Source organism: Bombina bombina, chromosome 1 (assembly GCF_027579735.1).
Source record: "Bombina bombina isolate aBomBom1 chromosome 1, aBomBom1.pri, whole genome shotgun sequence".
Taxonomy (NCBI): domain Eukaryota; kingdom Metazoa; phylum Chordata; class Amphibia; order Anura; family Bombinatoridae; genus Bombina; species Bombina bombina.
This window is the reverse complement of record NC_069499.1, coordinates 1,315,020,109-1,315,038,646: the sequence shown is the minus strand read 5'-3', so window position 1 is coordinate 1,315,038,646 and position 18,538 is coordinate 1,315,020,109.

Sequence of the window (18,538 nt, the reverse complement as noted above, 5' to 3'; positions counted from 1 at the left end):
TTATTGTGATCTCTGAATCGTGGCTAACCGCAACAATACCTGACTCTGCCATTGCAATACATGGGTATTCATGCCATAGAAATGATAGAGCAAAGAGAGGAGGCAGCATTGTAATTTATGCTGACATTTCCATAAAGTACACCCCCTTACAAAAATATAGCTCTTCTGTCACCTTTGATTTCCTTTCTGGCAAAAATGAGATCCCATGCAGTAAATCAATCATTGTTGCAGGAATCTACCGCCCACCTAGCTCCCCTGTGCATTCCATTTCTGATATAGCACATCTCCTTAGTGAAACCATAGCTCAAAACCCAAAAAGTGAAATTTTGTTTTTTGGAGATTTTAATATTGATTTGCTGAATCCAAAAAATAATAGTTGTCGCTCGCTGTTTAAATCTTTGCAGCTAACGCAATTAATCTCCTCAACAACTCGCATAAACATCAAAAGCCATAATCACACCCTGCTCGACTGGATTCTCTCCACTTCTCCCGACCGAATCCAGGAGGCAAGTGTTCTCCCTAACAATTTCAGTGATCACTGCTTAGTGTACTGCGTGTGCAAAATAAAGGCAACTAAATCCTCTCCCAAGGTTAAAATCACCAGATCCTTCAAAAAATTAAATCTTCAATCTTTTCTAATTGACATCCAGAACCTACCCTGGCAAAGATTAAACTTAATCCCTGATCTAGACTCTGCAGTTGAATTCTTTCAGTCTGAACTCCAAGAAGTTTGGAATTTACATGCCCCGCTGCGTAAAGTGAGAGTAAAAGGAGCACACCTAAATTGGATCACAGCTGACCTCATTCAAATGTACCAGTTTCGGGATTCATTGTGGTCAAAATTCAAACATACAGGCTCTATGAATGATCACTGTGTATATAGAAAATGGTGAAATATATGCTCTAAACAAAGAAAATTAGCCAAGGCCCAATATTTCTGTGAAAATCTGAACAATAACATATCAAACCCTAGAAAGTTTTGGAAACTCATAAATAACTTACAAAATCCACCAAACCACTCCCAACCCCCCACTGTCACTGTGGACAACCATACCCTGCAACTCCCCTTAGAAGTAGCAAATGCCTTTAATAGTTATTTTGTCGGATGCTCCACCACCCTGATTGACAAACTAATAAATGACACGCATCCTGAAACTACAAATGTGGATCAGGCCCCACTAAATCAGCAAAGACCCAATATAGAGAAGTTCAATTTTAGACCTGTACCCATCAATGTCGTTAAGAAACACCTTAATAATCTAAAAATTAAAAACCAGTCTGGATCTGATCAAATCCCAGCAATGCTGTTGAAGCTCAGTGCGCCGGCAATTGCTAAACCGGTCACAACCCTAATTAATGAATCCTTGGTGTCTGGATACATATCCAAACTTTGGAAAACTGCAAGAGTAGTGCCTATCCATAAAAGTGGGGAGTTAACCTTGGTTTCTAATTATTGCCCTATATCTTTGCTCCCAGTATTGTCAAAAATCTTAGAAAAATGCGTCCATTTGCAATTATGTGAGTATTACCAACAATCTAACTATCTGACCCCTGATCAATCCGGTTTACGCCCCAAATCACTCCACTACAACTGCCCTCCTAAAAGTTTGCAACGACATCCAAACTGGCATGGAACAAGGAGACCTAACTGGAGCTATTTTCCTTGATTTTGCAAAGGCCTTTGACACAGTGGACCACGACATACTACTGCTCAAACTAAAAAGCTCTGGTATTGCTGATTGTCCGTTAACCTGGTTTCAATCATATGTATCGGATCGATCTCAATATGTCTCCATTGCTGACAGCGACTCCCTCCCTCTCCCAGTCACGTGTGGTGTACCCCAAGGTTCCATTCTCGGCCCCCTACTATTCACATTATTTATAAATGATCTACCTAATGTCTGCAAATCCTCAACTGTACACATGTACGCAGATGACACGGTAATCTATGCAAACAATTCCGATCTCTCGCAGCTTGAAGCAGTGCTCCAAGACCAGTTCACAGAGGTAGAAAAATGGATCTCAAAAAACAAACTCTTCCTAAACACTGACAAAACTGTCACAATGATATTTGGAACGGGACCTAAATTACACAAATTACAAAATTCCCATCTTCACATCAAAACAAAATCCAATTGCACGCTGACTGCAGTCCACTCTTTTAAATACTTGGGTATGTTATTAGACCCCAATCTATCTTTTGGCCTCCACATAGAAAAACTTGCATTTAAACTTTATCCAAAACTAGGTGCCCTGTACAGAAACAAATCCTGCCTCAGCCCTAAAGTTAAGGAAAAGGTTGTACAGCAAATGTTGATGCCTATCATGGATTATGGGGACATAGTATATGCACCTGCACCGCAAATTCATCTTAATTAACTTAATACGTTGTATAACTCGTTCTGCCGCTTTTTGCTAGAATGTAACTACAGGACCCACCATTGTGACATGCTAAAAGAACTAAACTGGCTGACGCTGGAATCCAGACGCACTCTCCATCTTTCCTGCCATGTGTTTAAGAGCCTTTCTGGAAAGCTCCCACCCTACCTGAGCAGAATGCTCTCCCCGGCTATTCCCACCTCCTATAACCTCCGATCCAGTAACAGCACATTATTTAGCTTGCCTCAATACAGAAAGAAAGTAGCTCGATCCTCCTTTTCCTACAGAGCGCCACAGTTATGGAATGACCTCCCTCACACTTTAAAAACTTCCCCAAGCCTAATATCCTTTAAGAAATCCCTCTCTACATATCTCAAAACAGAATGTGCCTGTCATGGTTGATTAAATATGTCCTACCAGTTCTATGTTAAATGTCTGCATATATTGTGTATTATTATTGTTTTTGTATTTTATTGTACACTATTGTATCAATGCAATGTTTTGTGGTCCCAGGACATACTTGAAAACAAGAGAAATCTCAATGTATCCTTCCTGGTAAAATATTTTATAAATAAATAAATAAATGTAATTATGGCATAAATAGTTGTAAATGCTTCTCTGGGATCCCCTTTGTTCAGAAATAGCAGACTTATATGGCTTTGGCGTTGCTTTTTGGTAATTAGAAGGCTGCTAAATGCCACTGCGCACCACACATGTTTTAAGCCCAGCAGTGAAGGGCTTAATTAGGGAGCATGTAGGGAGCTTGTAAAGTTAATTTTAGCTTAAGTGTAGTGTAGTAGACAACCTAAAGTATTGATCTAGGCCCATTTTGGTATATTTCATGCCACCATTTCACCGCCAAATGTGATCAAATTTAAAAAAAACTTACATTTTTCGCAATTTTAGGTTTCTCATTGAAATTGTTTACAAACAGCTTGTGCAATTATGGCACAAATGTTTGTAAATGCTTCTCTGGGATCCCCTTTGTTCAGAAATAGCAGACATTTATGACTTTGGCGTTGCTTTCTGGTAATTAGAAGGCCGCAGTGAAGGGGTTAATTAGGTAGTTTGTAGGTAGCTTGCAGGGTTAATTTTAGCTTTAGTGTAGAGATCAGCCTTCCACCTGACACATCAGACCCCCTGATCCCACCCAAACAGCTCCCTTCCCTCCCCCAACCCACAATTGTCCCCGCCATCTTAAGTACTGGCAGAAAGTCTGTGAGTACTAAAATAAAAGGTTTTTAAAAAAAATTATTTATTTTTTTAGCATATTTACATATGCTGTGGTGTAGCATCCCCGCTTAGCCCCCAACCTCCCTGATCCCCCCAAAAACAGCTCTCTAACCCTCCCCATCTGCCTTATTGGCGGCCATCTTGGGTACTGACAGCTGTCTGCCAGTACCCAGTTTGCAAAAAAAGTAGTTTTTTCTGTTTGTTTTTTTTTTTCCTGTAGTGTAGCTTCCCCCCCCCCACAGACCAACCCTACCCCCACCACCTGCCTGATCTTTTTTTTTTTAATTTTTATTCCTTTTTTAAAAAATTTTACACCAACTTTTTTCTGTAGTGTAGCGGTTCCCACCCGCTCCCTCCCCGTGCACGCACCCGCCCCCGTCCTCCCGTGCATGCGTGCACATCCGTGCGCGCCCCGGACATTCCCGCCCACGATCCTGCCCCCCTTCCACTGACTGCTATTATTTCACAGTCAAAAAAGTTTTGTTTTTTTTAAATGTACACTACTGTTACACCAGATATGAGTTGCACTGGTGTGACACTGTGCCCTGGCAGGCCCTGAAACGCACACGTGTGAAGGAAACTGACTGCTATTATTTCACAGTCAAAAAAGTGTTGTTTTTTTTTAAATGTACACTACTGTTACACCAGATATGAGTGGTGGCACTGGGCAAGTGGGCACAGTATACGCTATGAGCCTGACACACATGCTGGCAGGCAGGCAACTGCAATTAGATTACACAGGAAAAAAAAAAAAGCAGACTGATGTTCTAGCCCTAAAAAGGGCTTTTTGGGGTGCTGTCCTTACAGCAGAGATCAGATGAGTCCTTCAGGACTGTAGTGGACACTGAATACACTAGCCTATCTATCGATTTCCCTATTAAATCAGCAGCAGCTACACTGTCCCTCCTCTCACTAAGAATGCAGCTTCCAAATGAATCTAAAATGGATGCTGTCCAGGAGGTGGGAGGGTCTGGGAGGGAGGGTCTGCTGCTGATTGGCTGGAATGTGTCTGCTGACTGTGAGGTACAGGGTCAAAGTTTACTCAATGATGATGAATAGGGGGCGGACCGAACATCGCATATGTTCGCCCGCCGCGGCGAACGCGAACAAGCTATGTTTGCCGGGAACTATTCGCCGGCTAACTATTCGGGACATCACTAGTGGTGGGGATAGGAAAGGATCCAAAAGTTCAAGAAGTAGCAGCACCACTTGGTTCAATATTCAACAATGTTTATTAGGACATCATATAAATATTTAGCACCAGGTTTCAGTCCAACTGACCTTAATCATGTTTCATAAACATATGTATTAAACCACTCTATTTAAAGCCTCAATAGGAGGAGTCTGGTACCTGTACAGGTGTTTTATAATTATTACACAAACATGCAGTGATTGAAGATTTCAGGACTCCATCTAGTGGTAGAAGAAATATTCATCTATACATATGAAACCTAAAAAACAGTACAAAATCACTATCCTAAATGTTTATACATTTTATCAACACAAATGTTGACTGATTAAAAACAGCAAAGTTTCACATAAGCATAATTGAAATATATACTTTGCAAAGTGTTTCATATGTATTCATGGGCAGAAGTTTATAAAAGTGACATTCCAATCAATTTCTCTATTCATACCTAGGGGGATTAAGGAGTGTAAGGTATAGATCCAAAAAGTCTCCCTACTTTTGAGGATTTTTTGTCTATCTCCCCCTCGCCTAGGTCTCTTTATCTGTTCTTATCACTTTTTATGCTTGTAAAAAGTGATAAGATATCTTAATCCCTCTAGGTATGAATAGAGAAATTGATTGGAATGTCACTTTAAAAACTTCTACACATGAATAGATATGTGTTAGAAATTTAAACACTTAGGCCTAGATTTGGAGTTTGGCGGTAGCCGTGAAAACCAGCGTTAGAGGCTCCTAACGCTGGTTTTAGGCTACCTCCTGTATTTGGAGTCACTCAAAAAAGGGTCTAACGCTCACTTTTCAGCCGCGACTTTTCCATACCGCAGATCCCCTTACGTAAATTGCGTATCCTATCTTTTCAATGGGATTTTTCTAACTCCGGTATTTAGAGTCGTGTCTGAAGTGAGCGTTAGAATTCTAACGACAAAACTCCAGCCGCAGAAAAAAGTCAGTAGTTAAGAGCTTTCTGGGCTAACGCCGGTTCATAAAGCTCTTAACTACTGTACTCTAAAGTACACTAACACCCATAAACTACCTATGTACCCCTAAACCGAGGTCCCCCCACAACTCGATTGAATTTTTTTAACCCCTAATCTGCCGACCCCCACCTATGTTATCCTTATGTAACCCTAATCTGCTGCCCCTAACACCGCCGACCCCTATATTATATTTATTAACCCCTAATCTGCCCCCCACAACGTCGCCGCCAGCTACCTACACTTATTAACCCCTAATCTGCCGTCCGCACGCCGCTGCCAGCTACATTATCCCTATGTACCCCTAATCTGCTGCCCTAACATCGCCGACCCCTATATTATATTTATTAACCCCTAACCTGCCCCCCACAACATCTCAGCCAGCTACCTACAATAATTAACCCCTAATCTGCCGACCGCAAAGCGCCGCCACCTACGTTATACTTATGTACCCCTAATCTGCTGCCCCTAACACCGCCGACCCCTATATTATATTTATTAACCCCTAACCTGCCCTCCCTAACATCGCCGACACCTAACTTCAATTATTAACCCCTAATCTGCCGACCGTATCTCGCCGCTATTCTAATAAATGTATTAACCCCTAAAGCTAAATCTAACCCTAACACTAACACCCCCCTAAATTAAATATAATTTTAATCTGACGAAATTAATTCACTCTTATTAAATAAATTATTCCTATTTAAAGCTAAATACTTACCTGTAAAATAAACCCTAATACAGCTACAATATAAATTATAATTATATTATAGCTATTTTAGGATTAATATTTATTTTACAGGTAACTTTGTTTTTACAGGTAACTTTGTTTATTTTAACCAGGTACAATAGCTATTAAATAGTTAAGAACTATTTAATGGCTAAAATAGTTAAAATAATTACAAATTTACCTGTAAAATAAATCCTAACCTAAGTTACAATTAAACCTAACACTACACTATCAATAAATTAATTAAATAAAATACCTACAATTACCTACAATTAAACCTAACACTACACTATCAATAAATAAATTAAATACAATACCTACAAATAACTACAATGAAATAAACTAACTAAAGTACAAAAAATAAAAAAGAACTAAGTTACAAAAAATAAAAAAATATTTACAAACATAAGAAAAATATTACAACAATTAAACTAATTACACCTACTCTAATCCCCCTAATAAAATAACAAAGCCCCCCAAAAATAAAAAAATGCCCTACCCTATTCTAAATTACTAAAGTTCAAAGCTCTTTTACCTTACCAGCCCTGAACAGGGCCCTTTGCGGGGCATGCCCCAAGAAGTTTAGCTCTTTTGCCTGTAAAAAAAAACATACAATACCCCCCCCCAACATTACAACCCACCACCCACATACCCCTAATCGAACCCAAACCCCCCTTAAATAAACCTAACACTAAGCCCCTGAAGATCATCCTACCATGTCTTCACCTCACCGGGTATCACCGATCCGTCCTGGCTCCGATATCTTCATCCAACCCAAGCGGGGGCTAGACATCCACTGAAGAAGTCCAGAAGAGGGTCCAAAGTCTTCATCCTATCCGGGAAGAAGAGTAGATCCGGACCGGCAACCATCATCTTCCAAGCGGCATCTTCTATCTTAATCCGATGAGGACCGGCTCCATCCTGAAGACCTCCACCACGGACCCATCTTCATCCGGCGACGTCCAACTGAAGAATGACGGTTCCTTTAAGGGACGTCATCCAAGATGGCGTCCCTCGAATTCCGATTGGCTGATAGGATTCTATCAGCCAATCGGAATTAAGGTAGGAATATTCTGATTGGCTGATGGAATCAGCCAATCAGAATCAAGATCAATCCGATTGGCTGATCCAATCAGCCAATCAGATTGAGCTCGCATTCTATTGGCTGATCGGAACAGCCAATAGAATGTGAGCTCAATATGATTGGCTGATTGGATCAGCCAATCGGATTGAACTTGATTCTGATTGGCTGATTCCATCAGCCAATCAGAATATTCCTACCTTAATTCCGATTGGCTGATAGAATCCTATCAGCCAATCGGAATTCGAGGGACGCCATCTTGGATGATGTCCCTTAAAGGAACCGTCATTCTTCAGTTGGACGTCGCCGGATGAAGATGGGTCCGCGGTGGAGGTCTTCAGGATGGAGCCGGTCCTCATCGGATGAAGATAGAAGATGCCGCTTGGATCAAGATGGTTGCCGGTCCAGATCTACTCTTCTTCCTGGATAGGATGAAGACTTTGGACCCTCTTCTGGACTTCTTCAGTGGATGTCTAGCCCCCGCTTGGGTTGGATGAAGATATCGGAGCCAGGACGGATCGGTGAACCTGGTATGGTGAAGATAAGGTAGGAAGATCTTCAGGGGCTTAGTGTTAGGTTTATTTAAGGGGGATTTGGGTTAGATTAGGGGTATGTGGGTGGTGGGTTGTAATGTTGGGGGGGGTATTGTATGTGTTTTTTTACAGGAAAAAGAGCTGAATTTCTTGGGGCATGCCCCGAAAAGGGCCCTGTTCAGGGCTGATAATGTAAAAGGGCTTTGAACTTTGGTAATTTAGAATAGGGTAGGGCATTTTTTATTTTGGGGGGCTTTGTTATTTTATTAGGGGGCTTAGAGTAGGTGTAATTAGTTTAAAATTGTTGTAACATTTTTCTTATGTTTGTAAATATTTTTTTATTTTTTGTAACTTAGTTCTTTTTTATTTTTTGTACTTTAGTTAGTTTATTTCATTGTAGTTATTTGTAGATATTGTATTTAATTAATGTATTGATAGTGTAGTGTTAGGTTTAATTGTAGGTAATTGTAGATATTTTATTTAATTAATTTAATGATAGTGTAGTGTTAGGTTTAATTGTAACTTAGGTTAGGATTTATTTTACAGGTATTTTTGTAATTATTTTAACTAGGTAACTATTAAATAGTTCTTAACTATTTAATAGCTATTGTACCTGGTTAAAATAATTACAAAGTTACCTGTAAAATAAATATTAATCCTAAAATAGCTATAATATAATTATAATTTATATTGTAGCTATATTAAGATTTATTTTACAGGTAAGTATTTAGCTTTAAATAGGAATAATTTATTTAATAAGAGATAATTAATTTCGTTAGATGTAAATTATATTTAATTTAGGGGGTGTTAGTGTTAGGGTTAGACTTAGCTTTAGGGGTTAATACATTTATTAGAATAGCGGTGAGCTCCAGTCGGCAGATTAGGGGTTAATAATTGAAGTTAGGTGTCGGCGATGTTAGGGAGGGCAGATTAGGGGTTAATACTATTTATTATAGGGTTAGTGAGGCGGATTAGGGGTTAATAACTTTATTATAGTAGCGCTCAGGTCCGCTCGGCAGATTAGGGGTTAATAAGTGTAGGCAGGTGGAGGCGACGTTGTGGGGGGCAGATTAGGGGTTAATAAATATAATATAGGGGTCAGCGATGTTAGGGCAGCAGATTAGGGGTACATAGGGATAATGTAAGTAGCGGCGTTTTACGAAGCGGCAGATTAGGGGTTAATATTAATATGCAGGGGTCAGCGATAGTGGGGGCGGCAGATTAGGGGTTAATAAGTGTAAGGCTAGGGGTGTTTAGACTCGGGGTACATGTTAGGGTGTTAGGTGCAGACGTAGGAAGTGTTTCCGCATAGCAAACAATGGGGCTGCGTTAGGAGCTGAACGCGGCTTTTTTGCAGGTGTTAGGTTTTTTTTCAGCTCAAACAGCCCCATTATTTCCTATGGGGGAATCGTGCACGAGCACGTTTTTGAAGCTGGCCGCGTCTGTAAGCAACTCTGGTATCGAGAGTTGAAGCCGCGTTAAATATGCTCTACGCTCCTTTTTTGGAGCCTAACGCAGCCTTTATGTGGACTCTCAATACCAGAGTTATTTTTATGGTGCGGCCAGAAAAAAGCCGGCGTTAGCTTTTCGGGTCGTTACCGACAAAACTCTTAATCTAGCCGTTAGTGAAATGTATATTTCAATTATGCTTATGTGAAACTTTTCTGTTTTTAATCATTCAATATTTGTATTGATAAAATGTATGAACATATAGGATAGTGATTTTGTACAGTTTTTTAGGTTTCACAAATATAGATGAATATCCCTTCTACCACTAGATGGAGTCCTGAAATCTTCAATCACTGCATGCTTGTGTAATAAATGTAGAACACCTGTACAGGTACCAGACTCGTCCCATTGAGGCTTTAAATAAAGTGGTTTAACACATATGTTTATGCAACATGATTAAGGTCAGTTAGACCAAAACGTTGTGCTAAATGTTTATATGATGTCCCAATAAACATTGTTAAATATTGAACCAAGTGGTACTGCTACTTGAACTTTTGGATCTGATCTGAGGGGTATGCAGGACCTCTGTAGCGTGCACCTCGTTGCAGTAAGTGCTGGGCATTCCTTTTACTTGAGGATAGGAAAGGAGTCAGTGGTCCATTACTTGGACGACTTCATGGAAGTAGGAAAAGCTGGTTCAGAAACTAGTAGGCAGATGGACGGATTGAAGACGATGTTGGAGGAATTAGGAATGCCAGTTGGTAAAGAAAAAAAGAGAGGGCCCTGGGGTGAGATTAGCATTTCTGGGGATAATAATAGATTCAGAGAAGGGGCAATGCGAGTTGCCAGCAGACAAGGATTCAAAAGGTGCAGCTGCTGATAGAGGAGATGCTTAAGAGAAAAAGGTAACACTAAGGGTAATGCGAAGCTTATTGGGAGTGTTAAACTTCACTTGCAAGGTCATACCAGTGGGTAGAATTTTCAAAAGGTGTTTGGAGTTAGACACAAAAGGAGCAAAAAAGCACGATTTGAATATCAGGAGAAATCAGGAAGATTTAAGAGTATGAGACAAATTTTTAAAATCATTTAATGGTGTTCGGATATGGAAAGAAGTGGTGTCAGAAAATGAGATAGAACTGTATGGGAGCTTAGGTTTTGGAGCATATTGCCAGAGTAGATGGTACGCATTGGAATGGCCTGTGGAGTGGAAAGAGAAAGAATGGAATAAGAAGCTAGTTTTATTAGAATTATTCCCGATTGTCTTGGCTGTTGAGCTTTGGCATGATATATTAGCAAACAAAGAGATAATCTGTTGGTCTGACAACAAGGAAGTAGTGGATGTGATCAACCAGTTGTCTGCTTCTTCATTACCAATGATAAGATACTTGAGGCATTTTGTGCTAAAATGTTTGAAACAAAACATTTGCTTTAAATCAAAGCACATTCCAGGTTATAGGAATACATTGGCGGATGCATTGTCAAGGTTTAAATGGGACAAATTTAGGCTTTTAGCACCTGAAGCTAGACAAGAAGGTGAATGCTGCCATATGTTTATTTGGGAGATTGGCAGAGGATAGACGGGATCAAGGAATTGGTCACAAAATCTTTGGCGAACGTGGCCAAAGATTTGGAGAAAGTGGCGTGAGTTCAGAGCTAAGAGTGAGGTGGGAGAACAAGGGAGGTTTTTAGAATGGTTGATGCACATAAAAATACTGGGGGTAAAAAAGGGACAATTAGGCACAGTCCTAGTGGGAGTATCCTATTTTGCGCAATTGTACAGGGAAACAGATTGGACAAAGAGGTTCAGAGTTAGGAAGATTGTAAAAGATTAGGGGGTAAGTGAGGAACGACAGCCAGACAGAAGGGAACCCATCACAGAAGACAGGTTAGAGAGAATGATAGGGGTTTTAAAGGAGATTTTTTTTAATCAGGATGAGGCATTGATTTTTAAAACAGCTTTTGTGGTTGCGTTCCATTGTGCCTTGAAAATAGGGGAATTAATCCCAAAGAATAAGGACAGAAAAGAGTGTTTCTGATGTGAGGTTTAAAGAATTAATTTGTTTTACTGTTTACGGATGTGGTAGGTAAGGTTGCATGGCTCAATTTGAAGGCGTACTCGTCCCAGTGTGCCTGGTTTCTAGTGTCAAAGAGTACCAAGGGGTAATGGGCGGGCATTTTTTCAGCATGCAAATGGAACTGATGTGGCGATATTTAATTTAAAAAGAGTACTAAATTTGGTAGTGTCAAAATTGGGTTGAATCTACTTTAGCAGCAAATAAGGGGTGTTCTCCAGAGCAAATTAAAAAATTGGGAAGATGGAAATTGGCTGCATACAAGCTAGATATTAGGAAAAAAGGAGAGGTAAATTAAAAAGGGATAGCCGAACAGTTTGATTTGTTTTTCATTACAGGAAGAGCTTGGAGGGTTTTGATCATAGGCTATTCCTACATTTTCTTGGCTCAAGCAAGGGTGGCATAATTATCACAGGGAGTGAACTTAGGTTTTATTCCTACAGAAACCAGCATTAGATGGATGGGGAAGAGGGGCATGAGACGGGACAAGTTAGTGGGTACGATTCAGCAGGCAAGGAGGAGATGGGGGTTGCCCTGATGTACTGATTATTCACTTGGGAGGGAATGATATTGGGGTCTACAAGTTAAGGTAACTAGAAGAGAAAAATAGTCTGGTCAAACATAATGTTAAGGATTTATTGGAGAAATTCGGACACTCAAAGGGCAGGGTAAAGGTCTAGGAGGAAGGTGAACCAGGTAGCGGCAAAGTCAGTAAGGGAGATAGGGGGAGTGGTAATAGAGTACCCGTTGATCACTGCAAAAAGGGAGGAAATCTTTCCTCGCGATGGAGTACACCTTACAGATGAAGGGAACGACCAGTTCCTGTTGGACATCAAGATGATGTTGCAGGATTTGGTAAAGGTAAGGAAAGGTCACAACATTTAAGTAGGGCAGGGGGCAGAAAGAGGAATCTCTTTTGGTGGTGGTGAAATTAGGGTCTGGCTCGCGGGTGGGGCAGTTTGGGGGTGGGAGGATCCCATGGCATGCACTGGCTTAGAGGGGTGATCCGGTGGTCTATCTGCTGGGCGGGCTATGCCATTGGTTCTACTCCCCCCATTACTGCCCTGTGCCAGGGGGGAGTCTGCCGGCTAATACGTGGGTCCCTATTTTCAATTTTGGTTAATGCTGGTGCATTTATTGTGGTTTTGAATTGAATATGATTATGATTGATTACGAATTTTGCTCTTCAAGTTAAACACCATACTTGGCAAAATTCATTAAAGTGACCTTTCCATTTTTCGTCATATTTATTGTGTCTGTGTATATATTTCAGGTTATAATAGTTAAGATAAAAGGTTGTTTTTTTTCTCAGGTATGGATGGTGGAATTGTAGGTGAATTAATTGGAAGCAACTAGAAGCCTCTTAGACCTTAAATAAGTGTAAGGAGTGAATATTAGAGGAATAGCATAAGGGATGGACTGCTAGGCTTTAAAGGGTGCGTGTAGTTTAGGAGTAGGGTTTTTTAAGAAGGCTTGAATTGTTATCAGTTAGTGATTAAGTGATGGCTCCCTATTGGAGATATGGAAAAGGGGTGTGTTTGAGGCATGTCTATATAATGGAAGGTTGTCAGGAAGTGGCCACACTAACCTTTTTTCTGTTTTAAGAGTACAGAACATTTACATTCATTTTAATGTGAAATAATATAAATGTTAATGTATATTCAGTATTCGGTTCATTTTAAATGAACCGAATAGTGCAGCACACAAATATTCAAAAAAATCAAATGTTTCTGAATATTTATTCTGAATGAATTGACAGAAACAAATTATTTAGTGCTGTGCATTTGAAAATGACCTTAGTTACACATATCAATTTGTTGAATTAAAGAAAATGTACTAATGTTAAGTGACTGCTAGTGAAATGTTCGTTTGCATATGGTACTAAATTGAAGAAGGGACTATAAATAAAGACACAAAGGCATATGATACAGGATTTACTAAGTTTGAATATATAAACAAACAGATGGCAAATGTAGTTTACAGCAGAAAGAATGTAAAATGATAAGTCTTATAACACTGCATAAAAAGGATATATCATGAAGACAAGGGTATTTCAACATATTGCACAGAGGAAGAGAATTTCACAGATTTTTTTTCTGCATTAAATCCCTGAAGTCTTCTTGCCAGATGTGCAGTAACCACAAAGTGTAAAATATACAGTGTGAGAGAAATGACAGCGCAGTATTCCTCAGTTACTGCTGTAATATAAGATTCTGTTATCAATGTAATGTCAGGAGCTCATCTACAGTACTGTAAAGCAAGGAGCAGAGTCTCTGGGGGTACCGAAACAAAATCTCTTGGAATTCTGCACAAGCATAATAATACACACAAATGATATGAATGATCAAGTCTCTGAGAGTCTCTCTAGCAATTAAATAAGGTTTTTTGTAAAATGCAGGAAAAAAAATAAAATAAATATTAACTTTAATTACGTTGGTTCTTGAATTTTCATATGTTTTGATAAATGTGTTTTATCAGATTTCACAGACACCAAGTCTGGTTGATTGTTTACATTTTTTTTTTTCTAAACCATTATAATACAGTTAAATAGCCACAGGAGTTACAATGAAAAACGTCTTAAATTGCATGCACAATTTTTCTAACTCTTATATACATATATATTTTTCGCTTATGATAAGATAAATGCAAAAACGTATGTATACTAAAGGCATGACAATGGGATTTGCATTGGAAATCTGCACATAAGAAGGTATCCAGGCATGGGATATTTGTATTCACAGGGACCGATTCCGCATTCGCTGGCAGAATTTAATATTACACAAGCAATAACCAACACTACAGCTTCATAAATTGATCCCATAGTGGGCCATATTACGAGTGGTGCATGAACAGATGTGAAGTGAAAAGGGTTTATCATGGGTGTTTGTGAGCATCTGGTTTAGTGGTCATATTACAAGTTGAAAGTAAAGGCGAATGCATGAGCGCAATCGCGATTTATGCTAGAATGATTATTGTGTCCTTAGAGCTCTGGTTAACTGTTTTGCGAAACAAAAAAATTGCACAAAACACATAAAAAATACATCAAAAAGTACAGTTACACTCATAATAACACTATCTAATAAAAATTATTTTAAAAAAATATTGCACAAAAAAGTTACAAATGCTCAGATATATGAACAGACAAAGGGCTTTAACACAGAGATAAATACATACATGTACATGTTTAAATATGTATATGTATGTATAGATATATGTATACTATATAAAAAATACAAACATAAGCGCTTCCCGTGAATAGGATACTGTGCAAGTGAATAAACAACACTTAAATAGATGTTAAATAAATTGCAATTAGAATGCCAAAATAGCAACCAAAATTTCTGTAGCCTGTTGTATACAGGATTAAATGGATGCACTGAAGGAAAAATCCGTTAGAATCCCAAAACAAGTTCCATATAGTGCAAATGGGTTTGCCTGACCTTAAATACAATTGTTCCTGATATGAACAGTAGTCTCAGTTGGTAAAGATGCAGGATATTGGCGATGCACAAGTCCCCAAGGGCAGAATCCCTATCGTCACTGCTGTGACGTGTGGTGATGGACGTAGGTGCCGCTCTATGTAACAAAAGGGTCTCCGGTGACTCCTTTACTCTAGGAAGCTGTAAAAGAAGAAAAGACAAGAGCGCACCACACTCTCTAAGAGTAAAAGTTTTTACTGGGTAATCAAAGCGCAATATATAAAAAATAACGTACAAGATTAAAAATAGTATGAGCAGTGTGTGAATATATCACCATGGATGGCTCCCCCACGCCAAAGATGAGATGAGTACAGCTGGATTCGCTAGAACCTTTCGACGTATACTGAGTTCTTCCTACAGCCTGTCAGCTGTTTCAGAGCCTTCAACGTGTAATCAGTTCGTTTTACAGCCGGTCAGCTGTTTCAGAGCCAGACTTCCGACACAAACAGTGATTTCTATTTTCTTTCTTTGTCCGTGGTATCTCCGTGAGGCTGGCGTCCCTTTGAAGCAGAAACTTGACTCCTCCTAGTGTCGGCTCTTATCCAATCATGCTTCAGCGTGGCAAGCATCCCTACGATCCTGCTCCAATCACACCTCTTTAGTGACACAGATCAGTGAGATAGGAGACTGCTTTCAGAGGAATCACTCTAAAAGCAGTCTGTACGTTATTTTTTATATATTGCACTTTGATTACCCAGTAAAAACTTTTACTCTTAGAGAGTGTGGTGCACTCTTGTCTTTTCTTCTTTTATAGATATATGTATGTATATCTGTACATATGTATTTATATATTTATATGTGTATGTATGTATATATATACACATATATATATATATATATATATATATATATATATATACTATAATCGCGTTTGTAACGCATCTGTTGCCATCGGCAGGTGGATTCCGAAAATGGCAGGGTGGTGAGAGAATCCACCGAACATGGATTCTTTCACCACCCTGCCATTTTCGGAATCCACCTGAAAGCAGGGTAGACAAACCCAAAGCCTTAAAAAAAAAACATGCAACTGCCCACACAAAATAACCAAAAAACACATAACCGCCCACAAGAAATAAAAAAAAAAACACGTAACCGCCCACATGAAGTATAACAAAAAATAAAATAACCTCCCGCATGAAGTATTAACAAACACCTAAACCGCCAACCCCCACATCGCAAAAAAATAAAGTAATTAACCCCTAATCTGCAAATAATGCAAATAATAACATAATTAAAATATTAACCCCTAAACCGCCAACCCCCCCACATCACAATAGACCTAATTAATCTATTAACCCCTAAACCGCAAAACCCCCACATCGCAATAAACCTATTTAACCTATTAACTCTTAAACCGCCAACTCCCCACATCGCAATAAACCTTATTAATCTAATAACCCCTAAACTGCCAAACCCCCACATCGCAATAAAAATAATTAATATATTAATCCCTATATCGCCAACCCCCCACAATGCAAATAACTAATTTAATAACTAAGCCCCTTAACCTAACACCCCCTAAATTAACCAAAATTACAACTAAATAACAATTAAATACAAAACCTAACATTAAATTACAAAAAATAAAAGTCTAACATTCCAGAAATAAAATAAACAAAATGATCAAAAATAAAAAAATATACCTAATCCCTATGAAAATAAAAAAGCCCCCTAAAATAAAAACACCCCCTAATCTAAACTACCAATAGCCATGAAAAGGGCCTTTTGTAGGGCATTGCCCTACGTTAAACAGCTCTTTTATGTTTAAAAAATGCTAAGTCCCCCCTAGCAGTAAAAATCCCCCACCCACCAAACCCCCCAAAATAAAAAAAGCAAAAAAGGGGCATTTGTATGGGCATTGCCCTTAAAAGGGCATTCAGCTCTTTTACTGCCCTTAAAAGGGCATTCAGCTCTTTTTCAAACCCAAAAAAACCCTTATCTAAAAAAAAAAGTGAAGGTGGGGCGGAGCGGAGGTGCGGAGCTGGCTTCCCAGATGCAAGGATCCTCAGCAGCGGCCCTCAGTGGAGGTTCTCGGCATCTGTTCTCAATGGTGGTATTCAGCATCAGCGGTCCTCAGCAGCATGGAGGCTCCTCTTCATGCGATCGTCCGTCGCACACTGAAGATTGAATGCAAGGTACCCCATATTTATTGGGGTGCCTTGCATTCCTATTGGCTGAAATTTTGAAATCAGCCAATAGGATGAGAGCTACTGAAATCTTATTGGCTGATTTGAATAGCCAATAGGATTTCAGTAGCTCTAATCCTATTAACTGATTTCAAAATTTCAGCCAATAGGAATGCAAGGTACCCCAAATTGATTGCGGTACCTTGAATTCAATCTTCAGTGTACGACAGACATCGGACAAAAAGGAGCCTCCAGGCCGCCGAGGAACGCCGCCATCGAGGACTGCCGCTGAGGATCCACGCATCAGAGAAGACAGCTCTGCACCTCCGCTCCACGCTGCCTTCGCTTGAGATGAAGATAGAAGATAATGGAGCTACCTGGAAGAAGACCTTCTCCGCCGGACTTCAGGAATGGTGAGTACCTATTTGGGGCTTAGTCTAAGGCTTTTTTTTTTTTTTTTTTTTTTTTTGGGTGGCTTAGGGTTTTTTGGGCTGGAAAAGAGCTGATTGCCCTTTTAAGGGCAGTAAAAGAGCTGAGTGCCTTTTAAGGGAAATGCCCTTACAAATGTATACAATTTCCCATACAAGGGCAATGGGTAGTTTAGGTTTTTTTTAGTGTTTTTTTTTTCGGTGGGGGGTTTGGTCTGTGAAGGGTTTTACTGTTAGGGGGTTATTGGTCATTTGTTTAGGTAAAACAGCTGCTTAACTTTTAAGGGCTATTGGTAGTTTAGTATTAGATTAGGGGGTGTTATTATTTTTTGGGAGATTTTTTATAGGGTATTAGTTAGGTTTAATTTCTTTCTTTTACATAGCTTTGTTTATTTTTTTCTGTAATTTTACATTTTTTATTTTGTGTAATTTTAGCTTTGGGGTTTGTAGTTTTTTTTTTAAAAATAGACTGCCCTCTGGGCAGGCTTATCGCCTAGAGTATATATACAGTATATATATATATATATATATATATATATATATATATATATATATATGTATATATATATATATATATATATATTTACCGACATATATATTCAGATATAAACTCATAAATACATATGTACACACACACGTATATATATTCTACCAACATACTATCATATATATGTAGAAATGGTATTTATGAATAAATAGAACATATACTGCTATGTGAAGAACATATACTGGAATGTGAAATATTCATATTTTCATGTCAGATTAGCAGATATATTCACTTGTTTGCTCCATTGACTTCTATGGGAGAATATGTTAACATGAACGTGATACTTGAAATTCGGCTTTTTGCAGGTATCAGGTTAGC